The sequence below is a fragment of the Panthera pardus genome, unplaced genomic scaffold (genome assembly GCF_024362965.1).
Source record: "Panthera pardus isolate Hobbes unplaced genomic scaffold, ASM2436296v1 HiC_scaffold_16, whole genome shotgun sequence".
In the NCBI taxonomy this organism is placed as follows: Eukaryota; Metazoa; Chordata; class Mammalia; order Carnivora; family Felidae; genus Panthera; species Panthera pardus.
This window is the reverse complement of record NW_026526721.1, coordinates 99,321,863-99,345,063: the sequence shown is the minus strand read 5'-3', so window position 1 is coordinate 99,345,063 and position 23,201 is coordinate 99,321,863. Positions and strand designations below refer to the sequence as shown.

Below are 23,201 nucleotides of genomic sequence, written 5' to 3'. Positions count from 1 at the left end.
CTGATGTGGGTCTCAAACTCACAAATTGTGGGATCATGACCTGAGCTGAAGACAGATGCATAACTGACTGAGCTGCCCAGATGCCCTCAACTGACTTTTCTATGTCTCTAGCTTTATATTCTTCAGGACCCAAAAACTGAAAATCAGACAACTGAATTCAGTCTTTGGTTTTTGTTTTCTGTTTCTCTTGTCATCAGCCAATTTTTCAAGCTAGAAAAATAGTAGTTATTTTTAATTTCTCTCTCTCCTTCATTGTCTAATGTAGGTAGTGTCTGAGTATTATTTATTACAACTCTGTGTAGATTTGAAACCTCCCCTGCTTGCCATTCTTACTTTCATTGCTTTGTTTGTGATCCTCATTGATTCTTGTCACATTTCCCACAGTGGCCTTCTAAATAGCCCTTTACTACCCAAGTCTTCAGGCCACAAACATTATCATTAATTCAGTTTGTCTTCTTAAAATATTAATCTTAATTTATTTTTTAAAAAAATATTTATGGGGCGCCTGGGTGGCTCAGTCGGTTGGGCGGCCGACTTCGGCTCAGGTCATGATCTTGCGGTCCATGAGTTCTAGCCCCGCGTCGGGCTCTGTGCTGACAGCTCAGAGCCTGGAGCCTGCTTCATATTCTGTGTCTCCCTCTCTCTGACCCTCCCCTGTTCATGCTCTGTCTCTCCCTGTCTCAAAAATAAATAAACGTTAAAAAATTAAAAAAAATATTTATGTTTGGGAGAGCACAAGTGGAGGAGGGGTAGAGAGAGGGGGACAGAGGATTTGAAGTGGGCTCTGTGCAGACCGGCTGACAGCAGCGAGACCAACGTGGGATTTGAACTCATGAACCATGAGATCATGAGCTGAGCTGAAGTTGGACACTCAACCGACTGAGCCACCCCGGTGCCCTTAATCTTATTTTAAATGTAATTTGCCCCCAAAATGCATCACAATATGTGAAAGTCCCTCTCATAAACCTAGAGTCATGATATTTAAAAAGTGGAACCCTACATAGGCAGACAGACATGGGTTATCACTTCCTGCATCATTAACTAGTTATATGTGAACTTAAGTTATTTATTTCCTTGAAGCAGAGAACCTCCATCTTTAAATGGAATCATAAAGAAATGTGAGAATTAGAGAAAATAAATGCAAAACACAATCACAGTGTTGGGAACACAGGAGGTGTTCGAGAAATGGTAATGAAAATCTGTTCTAACACATCCTTTCCCATCCAACACAGTAATCTAAGCATCAGTAAAAACTGAGATTTTCAGCATTTTGCAAATATGTCTAGTCCTTTATCTGCTTGTTCATGTAGTCCCACTACCTGGAATATCCTTTTCTACCTTGGTTTCTAAGTAAATTCCTTCTCATATACAGAGCTTATATGTCGTGTGTGTGTGTGTGTGTGTGTGTGTGTGTGTGTGTGTGCACGTGTGCGTGCACGTGTGTGAATCCTATGACATTTAGGCAACACTTGTTTTGCTCTAACAGTTATTTGTCACTTGATTAAGTCCCTGGGTAAGAAGTCACTCTCTTCATATCTCCAGCACCTATTTATTTATATATTCAGTAAATATTTGCTGAAATCATGCAATATAGTCTTTCAAAAAATGTCCACCTAACAGAATTTTGTCCAAATTTAATAGTAACTCATTTTCTCTCAAAATAATTTTCCAAAATCTAGCTTTTTTACCTCTATTTTCTGCTTTTTGAAGATTTTTCCCAAAACTTTTTAACACATTAGACATATAGCCACAAGTACAAGAGAGGGTTTTTATTTGTTTGCCTATGTTATTTTTAAATAACAAAATGGATATTTAAATGGCAGCAAAAAAAGTAGAAAATAGTGACATCAAATGTTCAAAAACAATTACTTACTGTACAGGGATAAAGTTATATGGTAGAAGGAATACAGGCTTAGAAGATCTGTTTAGGCTTTTCTTGTAACAGATTTGTCACTCTCAGTAAATTTATGAAATTTCTTTCTTCCTTTCTTTTTCCTTCCTTCCTTCCTTCCTTCCTTCCTTCCTTCCTTCCTTCCTTCCTTCCTTCCTTTCTTTCTTTCTTTCTTTCTTTCTTTCTTTCTTTCTTTCTTTTCCATCTTTGAGAGAGAGTGTGAGCGGGGCAGGGGCAGAGAGAGGGAGACACAGAATCCGAAGCAGGCTCCAGACTCTGAGCTATAGCACAGAACCCGATGTGGGGCTCAAACCCACGACCCATGAGATCATGACCTGAGCCAAAGTTGGACGCTTAACTGACTGAGCCACGCAGGCGCCCTGAAACTTCTTTGTTTCAGTTGCTTGAATGGAATTAATAATACCTGTGTCTAAGATAAGCATGAAGATTAAATCCAAAGTAAATATATAAGATTACTAAACAGTAGTAGGACTAGAGTTGGCATTCAGTCATTGTCAAATCTCATCCATACACTCACTACTTGTACTTAAGTGGAAACATTTCCTTCAGATTTATAAAAAGCTTATAAAAATTTAAACAAATAGGCAAAAAATAGGAAAGACAATTTGAATAAAAGGCATTAACTAATAAATATAAATGTATAATATTCATCTGTAAAAACTAAAAATGTAAATTAAACCTGAGAGTGTATTTTATATTCATTAAAGTAGCAATATTTTTAAGCAAATAGCTAATTCTAGAATGGTTTTAGTAAACCTGGTGTACTAATTTATTACTGTTAACACTACAAATGTATATAATAACCTTCTCATAAAATTCAGTATACTTGCATGTAATAAGACCTATATTAATGACCTTTAGCTGGATATATTTCTACCATTTTATTCTCATTAAATAATTTAATAGAAATAGAAGCTTACAAACACAAGCCCTGTGTCATGGCATTATACAGAATTGGGAAAACTTGATGAAATTCACTAGAATTTTAATTTTAGAATGATTAAGTACATAATACTGCCACGCGTTAATATGTAGGAATATTTTTTATGCATTAAAAGTAAAACACAGGTATTATACAGCCCAGCACTGTTTAAATATAGTCCACTACATATGTGAACCACATGTGTATTTTTATTTTTTCTAGTAGCCACATTATAAAAGTAAAAAGAAAGAGGTAAAATTAATCTTAATGATACATTTAACTAAAATATCCAGAATATTATTATTTCAACCTGTAATTAATATAAAAGACTTATCAATGAGAGTTCTTCCATTCTTTGCTACCAAGTCTTTGAAATCTTTTGCAAATTTTATATTTACAAAATATTTCTATTTGGGCTAACTACTTTTCCAAACTCAATAGCCACATATGGAATGTTGCTACCATTTTGGACAGAGCAGATTATGGGTAGATATTGAAGACATAGAAATATTGTTAACAGCATATACACTATTATTTCTACTACTAAGATGAAACATTCATTTATGTTTAGTATGGAAAGTGTAAAAAGAGTTAAGAGAGGGAGATTATGGCTCTTTTTACATAAATTTAAATATTCGCATACTTTTATTGTTTTTCTTTCAATAAAAAAGTCTTAAGCCTTCAAATCAGTGCTCAATTTGACAGATGCTCTGTCTATATGCCTTCATAGAAAATGATGGTGAACTTCAATTGTAATTTGTAATATGTTCACATTTTAACCCTGTTTCCATGGATTAATAAGTCTTTCCAATTCAGAGCTGTTTGGTATGCAAAATAGCCTGAACATTTTCACAGGGAGTAACAAAAAAATGACCTTTCTGGATTAAGTCAGTCTGGCCAACTACTATTTTTCACAGTTCCAACAGTCTATATTTGCTTGACCCTGTGAGTTAGTAAAATAAGAAAATGTATTTAGAACCTTATTTTAAAAAATACCTAGCTTTGTACCTTGCATATATTGGACACAAAATGCATAGGTGTTGAATTTAATTGATTTGGTGTTTCTGTCACTTGAATTAGAGATGTATTTGTTGAAACCTTTTTCTTGGGTAAGATTTCCTTTTTCTCCATCTATTCCACTATCATGCCTCATAAAGAAAGAAAGCCAGAAACACAGACAATAAAAGTCTTAGAACTTTTGACAGCTCTAGAAGTGAATAGAGAATTCTTTCATGTTTCTCCTTAAATATTTTTGTCTGAGTGAAATATGTCAAGATTTTCATTTTTTTTTATTTTATTAAGGTATAATTGATGTGTAGAAAGATATTCATATTTAATGTATATAATTCGATGTGTTTAGGCATAAATGTACACCCATGAAACTATCACTACCATCAAGGCCATGGACTTATCCATTGCCTCCCAAATTTTCCTCCCATCACTTTTATTATTTTTATTATTTGCGCATATATGTGTATGTATGTGGTAAGGACACAACCTAACTTCTACCCTCTTTTCAATAAAAAATACAATATTGTTAGTTTTGTCACTATGCCATACAGTAGATTCCAAGAATTTATCTTGAATAACTAAAACATTGATACCTTTGATCATTGTCTCATTTTCTCCTGCTGTGGCCCCTGGTAACCACATTGTACTCTCAGTTTCTGAGTTTGACTACTTTAGATTTCACATATTAGTGATATCATGCAGTACTTGTCTTTTTGTGTCTGGCTTATTTCACTTAGCATGATGTCCTCCAGGTCCATCCATGTTGTCATAAATGGCAGATTTCCTTTTATAAGGATGAAAAATATTCCATATAAATATATATCCATATAAATATATAAATATAAATTTAAATGTGTCCATGTAAATATAAATATATACCTTAAATAAATATGTATCTGTATAAATATAATATATAAATAATATATATATCTTAAATATATATATATATATCCATATAAAGATGCTTTAAAGATTACATTTTTATCTCTTCATCCTAGACGGACACTTAAGTTGTTTCCATATCTTGGCTCTTGTGAAAATGCTGCAGTGAACATAAGAGTGCTCTTAAGATTCTCCTGAAGATCAAGGATCTCTTCAAGATTTTGATTTCAATTCTTTTAGATAAATACTCAGAAGTGGAATTGTTGGATCATGTGATAGTTCTACTTTCAAAATGAACTACTTATATTTATAAACTTCTGTACTATTTTCCTATAATTGATTTAACAGTTTACATTCCCACACCAGAATTGTATGATTTTGTTATATATTTTTATAGTAACCTCTTATTAGATAATATGGCTTACAAATATGTTTTCCTATATTCTGTAGGTTGCCTCTTCTTTTGTTGGTAGTTTCCTTTGCTGTGAAGAAATTTTTTAGTTTGGTGTAATCCCACTTTATTTTTTATTATATTGACGTGATTTAGTGTTATGTCCAAAAAAAATACTGCCAAGACCAGTGTCAAGGAGCTGTTTCTCTGTGTTTTCTTCTCAAGGTTCTACTGTTTCAGCTCTTACGTTTAAATCTTTAATCCATTGGAGTTGATTTCTGTCTATGGTAAGATATGGGTCCACTTTCATTCTTTTGCATATAGATGTCCAGCTTTCCCAATACCATTTATTGAAAAGACAGTACTTTCCCATTTTGTATTCATGGAGCCCTTGTGAAAGATCAATTAGCTATATATGTTCATTTTATTCCTGAGGTCTCTATTTTGTTCCATAGATCTATATGTCTGTTTTTATACCAATGCAATACTGTTTGGCTTCACAAGGTTTGTAATATAATTTGAAATCAAGAAATGTGATGTATCTGGCTGTGTCCTTTCTTAAGATTGCTTTGGCTATTCAGCATGTTTGTGATTCCGAATTTTAAGATTTTTTTTCTATTTCTCTGAAAAGTGTCTTTGGAATTTTGATAGGGACTGAATAATCTGTAGATCACTTTGGATAGTATAGACATTGTAGCAATATTAATTTTTCAATCCATGAACATGAGATAGCTTTCCATTATTTGTGTCTTCTTCAAATTCCTTCATCAATAGTTCATAGTTTTCAATGTACAGATATCTCACTTCCTCAGTCAAATTTATTCTTTTTTTTAAATATGAAATTTATTGTCAAATTGGTTTCCATACAACACCCAGTTGACAAAGCAGGAAAGAGTATCCAATGGAAAAAAGACAGTCTATTTAACAAATGGTGCTGGGAGAACTGGACAGCAACATGCAGAAGAATGAAACTAGACCACTTTCTTACACCATTCACAAAAACAAACTCAAAATGGATGAAGGACCTGAATGTGAGACAGGAAACCATCAAAACTCTAGAGGAGAAAGAGTAAAAAACCTCTCTGACCTCAGCCACAGCAATTTCTTACTTGACACATCTCCAAAGGCAAGGGAATTAAAAGCAAAAATAAATTTATTCTTAAATATTTTTTTCTTTTGATACTATTATAAATGCGGTTGTATCTTAATTTCTTTTTTGAACATTTGTTGTTAAGGCATAGAAATGTGACTGACATTTGTGTGTTAATTCTGTATCCTGCAAATTTATGGAACTTGTTTATTAGTTCTAACAGTTTCTAGAGGAGTCTTTGGGGTTTGCTATATATAAAATCATGGCCTCTGCAAAAACAGATAATTTTGCATCTTAATATCTAATTTAGATGGCTTTGATTTCTTTTTCTTGTCTAATTGCTCTGGCTAGAACTTTGAGTACTATGCTGAATAAGAGCAGCAAGAGTGGTCATCCTTATCTCTTTCATGATCTTAGGGAGAAAGCATTCTACTTTTTCCCGTTGAGTATGATGTTAGCTGTGGGCTTGTCATATATGGCCTTTATTATGTGAGTTATATTCCTATCTCAAACTTGTTGAAAGTTTTTACCAATAACAAATGTTGAATTTTGTCAAATGCTCTGCATCTATTGAGACAACCATATGACTTTTATCCTTCATTCTGTTAATGTAATGTACCACATTTATTGCTTTAGAAATGATGAACCATCCTTGTTTCTTAGGGATAAATCTTACTTGATCAAGATTTGTGATCTTTTTAATGTGCTGTTGATTTCAATTTGCTAGCGTTTTTTGAGGATTTTTGGATATATATCAGTAATACTGGCTTGTAATATTCTTTTTCTCTTTTGTTTTCCTTTTCTTTTCTTTGTTTTGCTTTGCTTTGCTTTGCTTTGCTTTGCTTTGCTTTGCTTTCCCTTGAATGGCTTTGGTATCAGGATAATGCTGGTCTTATAAAATGAGTTTGGGAGTGTTCTTGCCTTTCCTCCCCCTTTTGTATGCTGCCCCAAATAATAGAGGCATTCTGTTTCCTTCTGTGTCCTGGGTGGGAAAGACAGAATTGGTGTGTGCATGTGCAATAAGAATGCAACATAACTAATACCCTCTTTTAAGTATTAAATACAGTATTATTACTTATAGGAACTATGCTATCTAATATAATTGTACCTTCTGCCCAGTGGCCCACAAGGCTGGAGAAGCCAGGTACTCACATAACATTCACTTCCCCCTGTGGGAGAAATCACTGGTCAAGAGGGTCTCTCTTGCTATTTAGCTGCCCTACATTCAGGGAGGGGTAACAGATAAAATGAAACTTTTTTTTTTACCTTCTCCCCGCATCTATCCTAGGATGTTTTGCTCGACTGAAGTGCTTGACTCTCTCAACTGGACTCTTATACTTCCATAAAGTTATTCTTGTCTATGGGTAACTTTTCAAATCAGTGTTTCTGTAGGGGGTTGAGGACTGAAACTTCCTAATACACTCTCTTGGTGACATCACTCTGAGCCTTTCTGTGGTTTATATATTGTATCAATGATTATTTATCTTTAAAAAATAATTATTTAAGGACACTTGGATGGCTCAGTCAGTTGGATGTCCACCTCTTGATATAGGCTCAGGTCATGATCTCAGATTCGTAGGATTGAGTCCTACATCAGGCTCTGTGCTGAGTGCGAAGCCTGTTTGAGATTTTCTCTCTCCCTGTCTCTCAAAATAAACATTTAAAAAATATTTATTTAAACTGCAATATGATTCTTGTTCTGTTGGAATTACATTTCCACATAATTTTAATTTTTTTTTTTTCCAAACCAGTTTCAAGCTGCCTGAGGACAGGACCATTGTTTATTATTCCTCACAATGCCAAATAGCCTAAGATGGTGCTATGCCTAATAAAATATTCAAAATATGTTAATCTGATTTGATTTATGAACACTAAAATGAGTGTAGGTAGGATTGAAAAGCATAAGCACAAGGGTTATATTTTTTTCTTTACATTTCAAGTTTTATTTAAATTTTAGTTAGTTAACATACATATAGCATAATATTGTTTTCAGGAACAGAATTTAGTGATCCATCACTTACATATAACACCCAGTGCTCAACACGAAAAGAGCCCTACATAGATTAAGTTTATGTTTTCTTTGTAAGTAATAATGGCATAATATAGCTCTCAAGAGTTTTTTATATAATTGTGCTATCAAAAATAACTAATAGTGAATGATTACGCATTTCATCCAGGAAAAAGTGGAAACAGTGAAATGGTGGAGATGATGCAATGGTGTGTTATTTGAAAATGTTGATAAAATTAAACAAAAGTTATTTTTTTTTAATTTTCTTTATAACTCTCTGTGCAGAAAAATCTTTTTATCACAGAAATTGACTTTCAAATGAACTATGTCTTCAGACCAAGTTTGATCAGTTATTGATGATACTTGATCCCCTTTTCATAAACCTGCTGCAGTGATTCAGGTCTTTTCAATCTCAGTTTTATTACTTTTTTCTCTACTACCCTACTTCTCACCACTACTATGTTAGGTCATTGTTCAAAAGAATGATCACAACTGAAGTTACCTAATCTAAAGCAGATTTAGACTGTTAATCAGAGTCTGCTATAATTTATAAACACTCCTTGTTTCCAGAAATCCATCTTCATTTGCAAGTCCCCACAGCTATGGCTGTACAGTCTATTATCATCTATAGTATGCAAAGCCAGAATGTGATTACACATATAAGATGGGAACTGCTGAAAACCCAACCCACTAGTTATTTTCTAGTAAAGGCATATTAGTATGATACACATATAGCACCACAATGTATACTGTTATGTATCTAGTAATTAATTTCTTAGTGACTCACAAAATATTTATGGTCTTTTTTTACTTATGACAAAATCTTCAGTTTTCCCAAGAGCTATTCTAATTTAGGCAGATATTTAAATAGAATCACTTCATTATGCTTGTTTTTTCAGTTGTCTTGGGAACAATGTAATAACACTAGTAGGATGTTTTCTTCAGAAATGAAAAAGAAAACATTTGGAGATGTTTAAGCTGTGTAAATATCAAATTTGGAGACAATATAATCGATTGTGAGTAACATCCATGCACTAAATGATAGACAAATACATAGATATATAGATACAAATATCTATATCTGGTGAATTTCATTATTGTGAATATACTGGGTTTCTAGTAAATAGTTTTAACTGCGGAAATGAATTCTCTGATTGGAATGTATCAATTATTATCTGCATTGCATATGCTGCATAGTAGCAGAATTTTTAAAGAAGTCCCTAAATACCCAAGACAATGAAGCATCTATTCTAATAGATCTCTTAACGTAACGGTTTGCTTAGTGCACTGCCTGGATAACTTGCCTTAATTTCCTTGCCTGGATCAGTGTTAATGGTGTTTCAGTTTTGCTCTCAGAAAATCAAGTGTTATGCCCTGATATATCAGAAATGAAATGGTAATTCTTTATAGAAAAATGAGAAGGGGGTAGAAAACATGCCAGCTATACTTCTTCTGAGTAATATAACTTCAGATTTTTGCCTTCACAGAGGTATCCCCTTTAAGAAGATGATTGCAAAATCTGATCTGGTCTCATCTGATAGTTTTGTTCTTTGGTTTTCCCCCAGAACTGTGATCTGTAAATTCTCAGAAGATACTGAAGCACCCTGAATATGCTTACTTCTCAAGACACAAGGTAATTTAAAACCTTATAATATATAGACTTAAAAATGTCAAAATGTATGTATCTGCTTGGGTTTGGTCCTAAGACAACCCTTCTTTCTTATCAACTTTGCCCCTCTAGGTGATCTAACCAGTCCCATAGCTTCTACTGTTAATGTCTAGCAAACAGTCTTTATCTCTCATCTTGTCTTCAAATTTATATAAATGAATGTTTTTCTGATTTCTCCACTTAGGTCTCAAAACATAATTTCCTCTCATCTACCTGTTTTCCTCCCATCCTCCTCCTCCAGTCTTTCTCATATCAATAAATAGCATCACATCCACTCTGTTGATTAGACCAACCTAGGAATTATCATTAATTGTCTTTTTTCTCGGCTCCCATACCATACTCATCAGCAAATCCTGTTGTTTCTTTCCAAAATACATCTCATTTGCATTGCTACTACCCTACTCCAAGAAATCTTCGCTCATCTGGGCTAATGCAATAGTCTATTTAATGGTTTGTCTGGTTCTACTTTTGCTCCCTAATTAGCCATTCTCCACACAGCAGACAGTGTGATCTTTTAAAATTCATGGCACCCTTCTGCTCAAAATCCTCCAATAGCTCCTCACTGCACTTAGAATAAAATCCAAGCTCCATACAAGTCTCTATATGATATGATCACTGCCTCTGTCTCCAGCCTTTCTGTTCATCTCTCTCTTTTCCTGATTGACATTGCTCTAACCACACTAGGATGCTGTAAGTTCCAGGAAAACACCAACTTATTCCCACTCTTGAAGTTTGCATCTGCTTCTCCCTTGATGCTTTGCATTTGCATTTCCCTTTGCTTGGAGCTCTCTGCCCTCTAATTTTTCATGCTTGGCTTCCTGTTTTCATTCAGTTCTCAGCTGAAATGTCATCTTCTCAGAGACCTTCCCTGAAAATCAATCTAAAGAACTACCTCAGTTCCTTTGTTTCATCCACTGTTTTATTTTGTATGTAGTAGTCATCGCCACCTGAATTTATCTTTCTTGTATATTTAATTTCTCTCTTCCATTTTGAACTGTGACCTTTCTATACTTCTATCACTTTATCTCCAACCCCTAGAAGAGTAATTGGAACATACTGGGTATGTATCCAGGGAGGGTAAGGACACACGACAGAGAGAAAGACAAAGAGAGATAGTTTATGTACAAAATGATATTGAAGTGCTTGACATTTAACCCACATTTCCCTTTAAACTGGTTTGGATAAATTCTAATCTATAGGATTCTTAGACAAAAAAGATTCTTTGGACAAATTAGTTTGGAAGATTCCATTAGAGATTTAAAAAAAAAAATTAGTCCATTACTCTATAAGTTTTACAATAAGGAATCTTATTTAATTATATTTGATCAAATGAATCCTAAAGTTAGTTGGCTCTGGAAAGTGTTTCCTGCCCTCCCCACCCCACTGCTTTTGACATAATGACCTTTGGAACTGCTGATCTAAATCAAGACAGTGTCCCACTTAGAAGAGAATTAAGGTAACAATAGGGTAATATCTTTTTTTAAGGTGTTTAAAAAAAAGCCTCAGTGAGTAAGAAAGATATATTTGTTTTTGAGAATTTTGTAGGAATTAAAAATGGCTACATTGAGAGAAGAGACAAAAATATGCTAAAGAGAAAATTTAGTTAACAGCAGTTAAGTAAATTTAGGAATTCCACTTTCTGGGGCACCTGGGTGGCTCAGTTGGTTAAGTGTCATGATCTTAACCATGGTCTTCAGCTTAGGTCATGATCTCGTGGTTTGTGGGTTTGAACCCTGCGTTGGGGTCTGTGCTGACAGCACAGAGCCTGAAGCCTGCTTCACATTCTGTGTTTCCTTTTCTCTCTGTCTCTTTCTCTCTCTAGTTCTCTCTCTCTCAAAAATAAACATTACAGAATTTAAAAAAAAGAAACCATACACATACACCATATACAAAAATAAATTCAAAATGGATGAAAGACCTAAATGTGAGACAGAATACCATCAAAATCGTACAGGAGAAAACAGGCAACAAACTCTTTAGCCTCAGCTGCAGCAACGTCTTACTTGACATGTCTCTGGAGGCAAGGGAAACAAAGGCAAAAATGAACTATTGGGACCTCATCAAGATAAAAAGCTTCTGCACAGCAAAGGAAACAATCAACAAAACTAAAAGGCAACTGATGGAATGGGAGAAGATATTTGCAAATGACATATTAGATAAGGGTTAGTATCCAAAATCTATACAGAATTTATCAAAACTCAACACCCAAAAAACAAATAATCTAGTGAAGAAATGGGCAGAAGACATGAATAGACAGTTTTCCAAAAGAAGACATCTACATGCACTAACAGACACATGAAAAGATGCTCAATATCACTCATCATCAAGGAAATACAAATTAAAAGCACAATGGGTGCCAACTCACACCTGTCAGAATGGATAAAATTAACAAGTCAGGAAACAACTTGTTACTACTAACAGATGTTAGTAAGGATGCAGAAAAGGAGAATCCTTTTGCATTGTTGGTGGGAATGCAAACTGGTACAGCCACTCTGGAAAACAGTATGGACGTTCCTCAAAAATTTTAAAATAGAACTACCCTGCAACCCAACAATTGCACTAACAGGAATGTATCCAAAGGATATAAAAATGCTGATTCAAAGGGTCATATGCACCCCAATATTTTTAGCAGTGCTATCAACAATAGCCAAATTATGGAAAGAGCCCCCAAATATCCTTCAATGGATGAATAGATAAACAGAATATTACTCAGCGATGAAAAAAAATGGAATCTTGCCATTTGCAACAATGTGGCTGGAACTAGAGGGTATTATGCTGAGCAAAATAAGTCAGCCAGAGAAAGACAGATATTATTGTATGATTTCATTCATATGTGGAATTTAAGAAACACAACAGATGAACATAAGGAAGGGAAGGAAAAATAAGATAAAAACAGAAAGGGAGGCAAACCATAAGAGACTCCTAAAAACAGGGAATAAGCTGAGGGTTGACGGAGGGGAGGTGGGTTGGGGGTTGGGCTAAATGGGTAAGGAGGGCACTTGTTGGGTTGAGCACTGGGTGCTATATGTAAGTGATGAATCACTGGGTTCTACTCCTAAAACCAATACTACACTGTATGTTAGCTAACTTGAATTTAAATAAATAAATTTAAAATAAATAAATCCATAAAATAACAGTAGCAAAAATTAAAAAGAAAAAATGGACAATTAAAAATAGTTTCAGATGTAGAATAATAATATTGGGAAATTTTGAGCAGAATGTAGTCAGATTTCTAAAAAGTGTAATTATCAAACTTGTTCTTTACAAAGTCTATAAAAGATGGGATAACATAAACATGAATATCCTGGTTCTAGTTAAGGAAAGTGATGTAAAACCAGACGTTCAAAGTTAAATCAAGAAAGATTAGGGAGATTAAATTGAGAGGAATAAGCCTGTGAAATTTATAATTAACCACAATGTAGAGGGATAGTTTTTAACAGCTGTTCTTTAAAAAATCCTGTTTTTAGCTCCATAAAACTTTACCTCATGGCTGTAGTGTTTTGAACTTTCATCACATATTTATACTTTGCTTTAAAGCTTATGAAGAGCAAATATGAAAGTTTGTCATAGATAGGGGATATATTATAACTCCTAAATGAAAAAAAATGTGTATTTGAATTCTAAGATCTTTATATACCTATCCACAAAATCACTGTTATGTTTTTAAACCTCATTCCTGGAAACACTGCAGATGTCAGATCAATTTAGAAGCCAAAGAGTACCTCTGGGAATGATATGGCAGCAACTGAAATAGTGTTTGGCCAAATTAAGCCTGTATGCCAAGGATGCCAAAAATCACAGTAACCTGGCAGGTAGATAGCTATTATTTAACTGTATGATCATTATTGGTTTCTCTACTGAAAAACTGTTGGCTGTTTATGCAGTGAAATGGAGCCCATGATTTAGGCAGAGTATCTCTCTGCTTTGATGTCAGTAGTAGCTGGTTGGGGATTGCACCCAATCACAAAATCGAATTTCTCAATCAAACTTTTGGGGACAAACAGAAAAAAAATAGCTTTTAACAAATTATATTATGACTCACTTAGAAACAGAAATGAGGGAATATCAATGTAGAGATTATTTTTTGGTATAGATTCTTAAAAAATTTTTTAACAGTTATTTATTATTGAGAGACAGAGAGAGAGAGAGACAGAGCATGAGCAGGGGAGGGGCCGAGAGACGGGGAGACACAGAATCCGAAGCAGGCTCCAGGCTCTGAGCTGTCAGCACAGAGCCCTATGGAGGGCTCAAACTCACAAACCGCGAGATCATGATCTGAGTGGAAGTCGGACGCTGAACCGAGGGAGCCAGCCAGGTGCCCCTGCTATAGATTCTTAATATTCAAAATGGTATTCATATTCTGCACTACTTCTATATTTCTTTCTCTCTGGTACAAACAGACTGGCCTGATCTTAGTTTGGTGCAGAGCTTTTCAACTTAAGTGTTTATTTTGTAAGGGAACTAATAAGATAATTATTTTTTTAAATAACTTTCTCTATATGTTCATAGTTCCTGGATCCCTGCTCTCTCAACTGCGTGCTGGTCATAGTCTCATGCTGTTTGGAAAGAACTTCATTTTCATAGTTCTTAAAATCCCAAATTGGCAAAAGTTGCCCAAGTACCTTGCAATGTAGCATGTGTTTTTAAATTTAGGAAATTAAAACTTCATTTTTGTAAGGTTGAAATGTAATGAAACAGTCTCATTAAACATATCCATTATGTAGTGGAAAGAACATTCAATTGGACCCCTGTGTACCTGGATGACTCAGTCGGTTAAGTGTCTGCCTCTTGGTTTCAGCTCAGGTCATGATCTCACAGTTTTGTAGTTCGAGCCCTGTTTCGGGCTCTGCCACCCTGCAGAGCCTGCTTGGGATTCTCTCTCTCTCCTTCTCTCTTTGCCCCCCACCCCCGGCCCTGACCCACACTATTTCTGCCTCTCTCAAAATAAATAAATAACCTTTAAAAAAATTTGACCCCTGTGTGTGATCTGCCTCTTCCAGGTAGAGTGTATTTGGTCAAGTCACTTCTCCTAAATTTACTTCTTTGGTTAATGATGTGAGTGTAATAACACCTGACTCTGAAATAGTGTTGTTTGTAACAAAATGCAAAGAATTATCATTATTATCATCTTCATCACCACCTATTTACATCGTTATGATTATTACAAAATTTAATGGGGTCCACGGAACATTTCAGAACTTCCACACTCACAAACATGTACAAATCTGAACCTACTATTTATGGGGTTAGAAGGCAGAATTCAGAATTAATGCACAATCAAATGCCAAATATAATTTTGAGTATTTTTTATCTTTTCTATACTTGTCAAAATTTCTAAATTGCTGTCTTAGACAAATAAACGATACAGAAATATAAATTAGAAAATGTAAATGTTTAACTCAAGTAAAAGAAATTATTAGGTGCTTCTTCTGTTTCATGTCCAAGTTGAAATCACAGAAGAGGCTTTGGGCAATCACAAATAAATTAATGCTTTATTTATGTGCAAATTTAACTTCCCACATTGTATTATAAGTGATGAAGTTATGTCAGTTGTAGAAAGTGGCAAAGAGATTACATTTGCTAGAGTTCTTATAAAAGAATGACACAAAATACATTGTAATATAATATAAAAATTAGTTTAGATATGCAAAACTTTATGCCCTTTATGTCACATATGCTGGACAATGATAATCTAATGGAAAATTAGATTATTAGATTAGTAAACTAGAAAATTAGATTATTAGAGATGACTGGGTGGCTTAGTCAGCTAAGCATCTTACTCTTGATTTCAGCTCAAGTCATGATCTCACAGTCGTGAGATAAAACCCCGTGTCAGGCTCTGTGCTGGGTGTGGAGCCTCCTTAAGCTTTTCTCTCCCTCTCCCTCTGCTTCTCTCCCACCCACATGCAAGCACTCTCTTTGTCTCAAAAAAGAAAAGAAAAAGAAAATTAGATTATCAAAGAATCCAGAAATTCTTTCATTAAATACACAAGCACAAGTGTTCTTGACAGATTGAATCATCAATATTGTTGAGAGCTAACTTTCATATCTAAGAAGCAAAAGGAGAAAAAAACACACATCTGGGCAAATAAATATATCTGAATATTTTATCATTCTTTATCATTTTAGTTGGTGCATGATATCTTTTCTGAGTTTCGCAATGGTTTTATGTGTTTTTGTATAGCCATAAGAAACACATACCATGCTAAAATATAAATGAGTTTAAATAGGCTGTGAATAGTCTAATCATTCATTTATCCATCCATCCACTGAAGAAACAAAGATATCTGAGTATCTGTTTTTAATTGACATTGCCAATTAAAAACTAAATGTTACAGCTTGGCAGAGTTAAAAATAGTGTTTAAAATCTAGTATGATAAGTGCTACTACACGCACATGCACATGCACACACACACACACTCAACATGTATAGTGTTGGACAAATAAAAGTGTAATTTCAAATTTGCAACATGGACAGGGAAGGCTTTACAGAGGAAAAATCATCTGAACTAGGTTTAAGCCTACCAAGGGATTTTTAGGCACTTAAAAGACAATTGTTTACTTCAGGAGGGAGAAAAAAATCAGGAGCAATGGCAGAGAAGTTAGCATATAGCCTGAGTTGAATGAGGTGGGACTACATAAATGATGAAAACAAAGGCAGAAACTAAATCATAGAATACTCTATAATTTCATCGAAGGACTTTGGCGTTTAGACTATGGCAAATATAGTATCCCTGATGTGATTGTAGCATTTGAATAACAAAATTGATTTTCAGTTTTGAAAATTCCTGCTAAGAATTTTCAAAAGAATTCCTATAAGAATTTTCAGTTTTGAAAATTCCTATTAATTCCTAACTAATAGAAAGTGTGTAGAGGCAAAGACATGAATACAGTAGGAAGTTACCACATAGGTTTGTAAGACACAGTGAGGACTTAAATTAAGCCAATGAAGTGAAAATAAGAAAATGTATTGAAACACTTTGTGGACCACTCGGAGTCGGTGCTGCAGGCTGGTACCTTGCCTCCCAAGACTCTTCCCAGCTGTCTGCCCAACCCGGCCCCGTGATGCCCATAGACCTCAGCAAATGGTCCAGGACTGAGCTTATAGGAAGTGGATGAGCAGCCACAGCATCTGCTGCAGGTCAAATATGCCAGGGTGGAGGTTAACAGCTGGCCAAATTGCTGACACCCACCCAGGATAAGAACAGACCCACCAGGACTTCATGGGGTGGTCTTGAGCCACATAAACCTTACACCTTGGTCATGACAGATCCAGATGCTCCCAGATGGAAGGACCCCAAGTACAGGGAATGGCACCATTTTCTGGTGGTCAGAGTGAGGGGCAATGACATCAGCAGTGGCATAGTCCTCTCTGATTATGTCGACTCTGCGCCTCCCAACGGCACAGCCTTCAATTGCTATATCTGGCTGGTTTACCAGCAGAATGGGTCACAGAAGGATGATGAGCCCATTCTCAGCAACTGATCTGGAGATCACCATGGCAAATTCAAAGTATGAGCGCGGGCACCTGGTGGCTGGCACGTGCTACCAGGGTGAATGAGATGACTGTGTGCCCAAACTCTATGAGCAGCTATCTAGGAAGCAGAGGCATGCTAGGAGACAGAAATCGTCCCTGAGGTGTTGAGCAGTGTTCTCAAGTTCAGTGATGCATGTAGATTTCTCTGCTTCCCAGCTTCCCATTCTCACAGGTGAGGCCTGAGCCATCAGGTAGTGGTTTAGAGTGACTTTTCCTTCTGCCTAACCATAATAATTCTAGAGGTTCACACCCAGGTTTATGTTTTGAACAAATTTGAACTGTATTTTGGGGAATATTTTGGTACTAGGTTGGGGTCATCAAATTGTGAATATAAGAATAGCAATCCAGGGGCGCCTGGATGGCCCAGTAGGTTAAGTGTCTGACTTCGGCTCAGGTCATGATCTTGTGTTTTGTGAGTTTGAGCCCTGTGTCGGTCTCTGTGCTGACAGCTCAGAGCCTGGAGCCTGCTTCAGATTCTGTGTCTCCCTCTCTCTCTGCCCCTTCCCCGCTCATGCTCTGTCTCTGTCTCAAAAATAAATAAAAACATTAAAAAAATTAAAAAAAAAAAAAGAATAGCAATCCAGAATTTAAAGAAGAAAAAATGACCAGGTCTATAGTAACAGAGCAGAGCATCAAAGAATCCTTAAGAAAGGTTTAAAAGAGAGAGAGAGAGAGAGAGAGAGAGAGAGATTTGTTGCCTCTGCCTTTGTGAGCCTGAGTCCAGAATTATGCATGATGGCACTTTTGGGAGTGTTTTCACTGCTATGTCCCTCACCAGGATAGCCAGAGACTGGTGTGGCCACTAACTCCCAAAGTGATACATCCTTGGACTCCTTACTAGGGGTCAGTGCCCCGCTCTGGCTCTTTGAAAGAGCAATACTGGAAAAAGCTATAGGGAGAATCGCTTTGTGGTTAAGGCAAGGCCATACAAATGAGCTTCAGTGCTGGGTGAGAGGTTGTCAGAAATCCTCAAGTCTGCACCTGTTAAACTGTTCACTCCCCGTCTGTATAAGAAACCCTGATCTGGAGTTGCGGAACGTTGTGTTAATTCTGCTGTTTGCTTACAGTTGAATAAAAATAAAATCATTGTGTGGGTAAAAAAAAGACAGAAAATGTGAAAAATTGGTAGGATATGGTAATTTTTTGCATGCGAGGTCAGGACTGTGAGAGAGAAGGAAGATCTGCCAGGTCCTATGATTTCACTTTTGAATAGGAAGACTGCATAATTTTTTTTTATCCAAATCCTAAAACTTAAGAAAATAAAGAAGGTTCTAAAATAATCAAACCTTTATAATGTTGACTTTTATATCTTAATGAATTTGTTGCTATTGTATTAGTGAATACATACTTTTATTCAAAACTATTCTTACAAATAAAATTACTTGTACAAGTAAAAGTGCATACCTGTATATATCAAAACAAAGCAAAATATTGAAAAATTACATAAATAGAATTACTGTATTTGACTTATATTGATATACTTTAATAAGTTTCTTAGCCATATCTGTGTCTCAAACTATGTCGTTGTAGAATGATTTTTTTAATGTGTTCAGATAATTTTTTAAAATAAAATTGCTTACAGTCTTTCTCAGAATTGTATTTTATGGTTAATAAATTTGAAGTAATGGGCTGCTTCTGTTGTTAAAGTTCCATAGGCCAGAAATATTTTTACCTGAGAAAAAATCATCTGTATTTTCCTAAGGTACCTGTAAACTCAGAGTTAATTCTGCTAAATAAAAAATATTCTTCATTTTACGTTTTTTATTGGAACACATAAAAATTTTAGCCCAAGTAGGGCACCTGGGTGGCTCAGTTAGTTAAGCTTCCAATTCTTGATTTTGGCTCAGGTCATGATCTCATGGTGTGTGATACAAAGCCCTGCATTGAGCTCTGTTCTGACAGCACAGAGCCTGCTTGGGATTCTCTCTCTCCCTCTCTCTGCCCCTCCCCAACTTGTGTATGAACTCTCTCTCTCTCTCTCTCTCTCTCTCTCTCTCTCTCTCAAAATAAAGTATTTTTACCAGCCCTGTTTTTTTCCTTTATTCAAAGTAACATTTTTCAACAAGTATTTTTGTATAACAAAATTCATCAAATATATGTCTCTATGATTTTTTTCAATATCTTGTCAAACTTGGATGCTCCAGTAAACAAAAGCTGTCTCAATTTCTTTCTATTCTATCACAGAATATTAATTTATTAAGATTAAAAAAGGAGAACTTTTAAAGTCTTTCTCAGAACCCAAGTTATTCTGCAGCTCAAGTGTAGATTTTCAAAAATAAGTTATGTACCCTTTTTGAGCTCTCATCATCTGATTTTCTAGATGTTTTTTGTTTGTTTCTGTCAGAAAAAAAATTATTCTTTCTATCTCCAATTTTGTTTCAATTTCCTGAAAGTGTTAAACTTGACATTTTTAAAAAAGATTTCCAGCAAAAGAGTTTGAAAAAAAAAAGTAAACCAAAATTTAGAAAACTCTTTTACAAAATAGTTCAATACCATTGTAAGACACTTAGATTGTTTTATAAGGTTGTTTTAAAGGCTAAAACATTTCTACAAATTTATTGATGGTGGGGAAGAAAGAAAGTGTGAAAGTCTCTTTTGTAAGTGTGTTTTTGTTTTGTTTTTAAATTTTTTTAGCATTCATTCTTGAGAGTGAAAGAGACAGACCATGCGCGGGGGAGGGGCAGAGAGAGAGGGAGACAGAATCAGAAGCAGGCTCCAGGCTCCAAGCTGTAAGCACAGGGCCTGATGCGGGGCTCGAACTCACGGGCTGCGAGATCATGACCTGAGCCGAAGTTGGACGCTCAACCGACTGAGCCACCCAGGCACCCCTTGTAAGTGTGTTTTTGTATGTACAGCTGCTGTAGTTTACAGCTTGATACGTTAGACTGGCAATATACTACAAATTGTTGGAGATAATTATTAAGTTTGTGTGTATACAACAAATTCCAAATATATTCACTCTCCATACATTTCTTAATTCAAAAAAGAATATTACCTTTACTATGACTTTATGATCTACAAATGTTTATATTTTTATTCACCTAAAGCTTATCATTTTAACCTTCAAGGTTGAAGGTTTAAGTATTTTAGAATTTTAGTCACAATAATCTCAGGTGTTTCACCATAGAATAATTACCTTCCAAAATCTTTAGAGTCCATTGATTAAATAAAACTATAACTATTATTGGCATTAAAATTTCTATTTGAAATAACTTAAAGTCAATTTAAGCCGTGTATCATTTAACCCTTTGCAAAGCTTTTCTTTGGAAAATAGAGCCAACCTATGAATAGTTGTTACTATATTGTTGTGTGTGCTTAAGAAAACTTGAGATTGAGGGGCGTTGAGCATGGAGCCTGTTTAAGATTTTCTCTCTCTCCCTCTGCCCCTCTCCTCCACTTGTATTCTCTTTCTCTTTCTCTCCAAAATTAAAAAAAAATGAGAGTGAAAAAGTGAAATTAATTTAGAATAGTCATAAAATCTTTTTTAAAAAATTTTTTTAATGTTTATTTATTTTTGAGAGAGAGAGAATGTGAGTGGGTTAGGGGCAGAGAGAGAGGGAGACACAGAATCCGAAGCAGGCTCCAGGCTCTGAGCTGTTTAGCACAGAGCCCAACGTGGGGATCAAACCCACGAGCTGTGAGATCATGACCTGAGCCAAAGACCGACACTTAACCGACTGAGCCACCCAGGCGCCCCTAGAATAGTCATATAATCTAAATGAAAAGCTACATTTCACAGAGTGATATATAAACCCACTTTGCATATTAATTAAATCAAGATCTATTGGCATGGTTTTCTTTTTAAAATTTTAAACTAAATGCTACTGTTTCCCCTTAAGATTTGGTTTTCATGTGGTCTGTGATATTATGGCCCCACATGTGGTAGATGATTAAAGTCACAAATATTCTGTGCAACTCAGAGCAACCTTTAGTAGTAGATTTTATATTAAACATCTATTTCTTATAGTTTAAATGTTTTGGTTCTTAAAAGAGTTTATTGCAAAATGAAAGTTCCAGCAATCAGTGAAAAATTAGTTATAAATATTCAGCATAAAACATAAGCTACCCTAGAGATGGGAGACCGGTCCATTAGCTGATCTAAGAAAGGATCAGAGGATCTAGGAAAGAGATAGTTTTTAGTTACAATGATGAATTCAGGTTGGGCATCACTAGTTGTTGATAACTGTGGTACACACAGTTGGTGATGCCCACGAAATATTTGGTAATATTGCTTTGGAGTACAGGAGAGTGGTGAAAGACAGAAATACAAATTTGGAAGTTTTCAGCATATGGGTAGTAGTTGAAACCATGTGAGATAAAAGTAAGACATTTTCAGCACTGATACTTGTTGAGGAGTTTCTGGGAATAGGACCAAAGGTCTTTGGACGTTGACAACAAAGGGGAGAGTATAATGTTATTACTTTACTCTAAATGACTTGTGTATTAGTTTCTTGTAGCTGCTGTGGCAAATTACCACCAACTTTTAAAGCAACAGAAATGTATTCCTTCACAGTTCTGGATGCCAGAAGTCCACAATAAGTATCACTGAGCCTGAATCAAGATATTTGCATGGCCACATTCCCTCTGGAGGCCCTAGGGGACAATTTGATTTTGGCCTTTTTCAGCTTCTGGGAGCTGTTGACATTGCTTGGCATGTGGCCACATTACCCCAATCACTGCTTCTGTCATCGTATTCTCTTTCTTCCTCAGTGGTGAAATCTCCCTTTGCTTTCCTCATAAAAATAAATAGGATAAATATGATTACAGTTAAAACCCCTTCTGATAACGCAGGATAATCTCTCCATCTCAATATCTTCAATTTAATCACACCTCCATCTCATTATCTTTACTTTAATCATATCTAGGAAGTCCTTTTTGCCTTAAAAGGTAACATTCATAGGTTCCAAGGATTAGGATGTGGATATCTTTGCAGATAGGAGGCTAATATTAGCCTACCACAGCTTGTATCTATCTGATCAACATTGCCCTTGAACATGGAAGACTTGGTACAAAAAAAGTAGTCTCATAATGTCTCATAATTTTTGATTGATTGAAATGACATCTTGGATATATTCTATTAAATATGTTATTAAAAGAATATTATATAAAACATTTTTTCAATATAGCTACTAGAAAATTTTAAATTGCAGGGTCCCTGGATGTCTCAGTCAGTTGCATGTCTGACTCTTGATTTCAGCTGAGGTCATGATCCTAAAGTCACAGGATCAAGCCCTGCATTGGACTCTGCACTGAGTGTGGAGCCTGCTTAAGATATTATCTCTCCCCAACACCTGCTTGTTCATGCTCTCTCTCTTTCTAAGAAAAAGAAAAGAAAAGAAAATTTTAAATTGCATATGAAGTTAGCATTGCATTTCTATTAGCACTGGTGTAGAGTGTGTATGTGTTTAAATCTCTTCATCTTATAGAGAAATTGCTGTTTCCTTAAAAATAAATAGTTACAAATCTTGAAAGCTGCACATTAAGTTAATTAAATGCTGAATTTTAATGGTGCCTGGGTGGCTTAGTAGGTTGAGTGTCTGACTTTGGCTCAGGTCGTGATCTTGCAGTTTGTGAGTTCAGGCCCTGCATTGGGCTCTGTGCTGACAGCTCAGAGCTGGGAGCCTGCTTCTGATTCTGTGTCTCCCTCTCTCTCGCTGCAGCTCCACTGCTCATGCTGCCTGTCTCTCTCTCTCTCTCTCTCAAAAAAAAAAAAAAAAAAAAAAATTAATGCTCAATTTTATTCTATAGATGCACTTTGCTATATTGTAATCCATATTCA

At 35.4% G+C, this 23,201-nt stretch overlaps 1 pseudogene; it reads left to right on the top strand.

Annotated features, from left to right (window-relative positions):
* The first annotated feature begins 16,950 nt into the window (after positions 1-16,950).
* On the top strand, positions 16,951-17,530 carry LOC128777373 (phosphatidylethanolamine-binding protein 1-like; annotated as a pseudogene).
* The last annotated feature ends 5,671 nt before the right edge of the window (positions 17,531-23,201 follow it).